The sequence below is a fragment of the Dioscorea cayenensis genome, chromosome 16 (assembly GCF_009730915.1).
Source record: "Dioscorea cayenensis subsp. rotundata cultivar TDr96_F1 chromosome 16, TDr96_F1_v2_PseudoChromosome.rev07_lg8_w22 25.fasta, whole genome shotgun sequence".
Classification (NCBI taxonomy): Eukaryota; Viridiplantae; Streptophyta; class Magnoliopsida; order Dioscoreales; family Dioscoreaceae; genus Dioscorea; species Dioscorea cayenensis.
In genome coordinates this window covers 13,529,391-13,532,214 of record NC_052486.1, presented here as the reverse complement: position 1 = coordinate 13,532,214, position 2,824 = coordinate 13,529,391, and positions in this window count along the sequence as shown.

Genomic DNA, 2,824 nt, shown 5'->3' with positions numbered 1-2,824 from the left:
CTATAGTGGTAGTAAGATTTTTCTCTGATTAATCTTGTTGAGAAACCCCAAGTGAAAAGAATAAGGACCTAAGTGTAAAAAGTTTTTTTAAAAAGATTTTTGGGTTAAAGAATAAATGAAAAGGATGGACATGAAATGTTTATGGAAACCGAGGGGCTGAAAGGTAGGATGGAAGGGATCTTTTTAAAAATGTTGTTTTATAATCCAGGGGACCATCTGGATAATTTGAAAAGGACCTTTTGAGAATACTATTTCATAATTCAAGGATCATTTGGGAGTTTTTTTCAGGGGACTGTTGTGTAGAAATTATGTTTTGAGGGACTAAAAATTGAATTTCGGCTGAAAAACTTAAGTTGGAGAAAAACTCTAGATTTTTGATGGTTCATCTTCTTCTCCCTTCATACACTTTCTGATGACCGAGAAGATGAAGAAATGGGAAGAAATTGGAGGTTTTTAAGGAGAGGGACTTGGAGATCGTTGGAGTGAGCTTTCGCGGGAGGGATGAGCTTGGCAGTAAGAGGCTTCCTTGTATTGTTTTTAGCATGTATATGTATGCATGTATATATATGTATTTATGGTTGGATTTGATGAAAATGTTGATGAATTTGAAGAAATATTAATGAGAATGATGAGGGTGTTGTTTTGAGATGAAATTTGTGTCGAAAAAAACCTTGTATCCATGATAAATCAAGGATGAGATTGCGGGAATTCTTGTAGCAATTCTTGTACAGCGAGATTAGGGTTTGGTTTGATTAATTAAGTTGATGATTATGATGATTAAGGTGTTAATGATGATGGTTGGATTGAAATTGGTTGGGTTTAGCCAAATTGATTTGGTTGAGTTGAATTGAATTGATTGAGTTGAGTTTGATTTGGTTTAACCAAGTTCATTTAATTGAATTGGAATTGGGTTTTGGATGAGAATTGAAGTGGTTGGGTTTAATTGAATTGATGCAGTGCGGGTTTGATCAAATCAAGTTGAGTGTAGTTGGACTTGAATGGTTTGGTTGAATTAAATTGGTTGAAGTTGATTTGGGTTTTGGTTTTGGATGTTGGGCTACGGGTTTTGGGCGAACCAAGTTGGTTCAACGAAATTTGTATAAAAATTAAGTTGGTTCAAGGCTGGTTGGTTTAATTAAACCTGGTTCGGTGAATTTGAGTTTGGTTCGAGTGAATTTGATCTTGGTTCGTGGAATTGAGGGCTGGTTCGGGGTTGGTTCGTAATAGTCTAGCCCAAATTGAGTTGGCTTAATTGTAATTGGAGACCAATTTGGTTATACTAGGTCGAGTTTGAGCCAGATTGGAGTGAGTGGGCCAGATTGAGAGTCGAGTTATTGATTTCTTGTATTTTTCTATTGGGATAAATTATATTTTTTTTAGTTGTCGTATTTATTTATTTTTTTATTATGTTATCCTGCTAGGTGTTGATTAGGCTTGGGAGGAGTTCTAGGTCTAGCAAGGAACTCAAGGACACCAGGTGAGTTGGTAGTGGCTATTATTTTTAAATAATTGATTAATTATTATTATTTTTGAAATAATTGTTTAATGGCTAGTATTTTTGGAAATAAATGTTTAAGTATTTCATTTTTATCATGTTTGATTCCATATATAGTTGAAATATACGTATATTTGTTTTGCCATTGATGTTCATGATAACCGTATTGATACATTCGTTTTGTATAATTATACGTATTTGTGAATAGTAAAAAAATACATGTATATGTGATTTAATTATTCGGTTCATGTATTTATTTTTTTGATGGGTATATATGCTTTGATTTGGAGTGATTTGCGAAACCATGTGAGCATATTAAAAGATGTTTTATCGGCATTGTTAATAGAATTGGTTTTCATTCACTGGTATAGGAATGGTATACGTGAATCTGGGCTTTTCTTGGTATTATGCATTATTATACGTTTGGCGTTGGCTTTGTGGAAAAATAATGTTTATTTCCGTGATGTGAATACTTGTCTGGAAAAGGATCATGTGTTATGATTTATCTGAGATGGTATTATTCTTTGTATTTACTTGATGGTTTTGATGGTGACGGGCTGAGGCCCGACTTCTGCGATGAGTGGGTCCCCAGAGCCGGCCTTTAGAGGTGGCGTGGTGGACACAGGTATTGATTACTACGAGGGCCGGTTCGGGTGGGAGTGTAGAGCCACGGCTGGATATTCATCGGAGTGGCCAGGGGTCGGCGGCCGGTGAGCCAGATGGGTCGGCGATTAGGACATGAGTTCCTTGGCGGCTCCGAACCTAGCCGCGGCCACGGCGAGGGTTTAGAGAGTTTTCTAGACCATGTTATCTTTGGGTGAGTGTTGGGTATTCTTTGTATTTTTGAATTTGAGATTTATGTTATTTTTTTGAATTGTGATGAGGGGGTCTCTCACAAAAAAATTGTGTTCTGAGAAAAATCAAATTGATGTTGATTTATGTTGAATTTATGTTTCAAGAGTTCTTTAAAGATGTATTTTTGCTAGAATTACGGTATTTTTGGAAAAAAATTGGAAAAATTATTTGAGCGATTGGTATTTATATATTTTTATATATCTTGTATTTAAGTATTTGAAATTATTAAGCCACTACTGAGCCAATGAATGTCTTTGTAGCTGCGGGAGGCGGGGACCCTTGATTGACTGATTGAGTATAAGCGCTAGTCGGGGGTTGAGTCGAGGATTGCGGTGGGTCCCCCTTCCTTTCTTTCTATTTATTGGTGTCGTGATCTTGTAGCGGTTGTACCCATAAATTTGAGTTATTGTATTCATGGTATTTATGTATTTGAACACTGTAGTTGGTGTAAAGTTGTAAATTGTGATTTGTAGG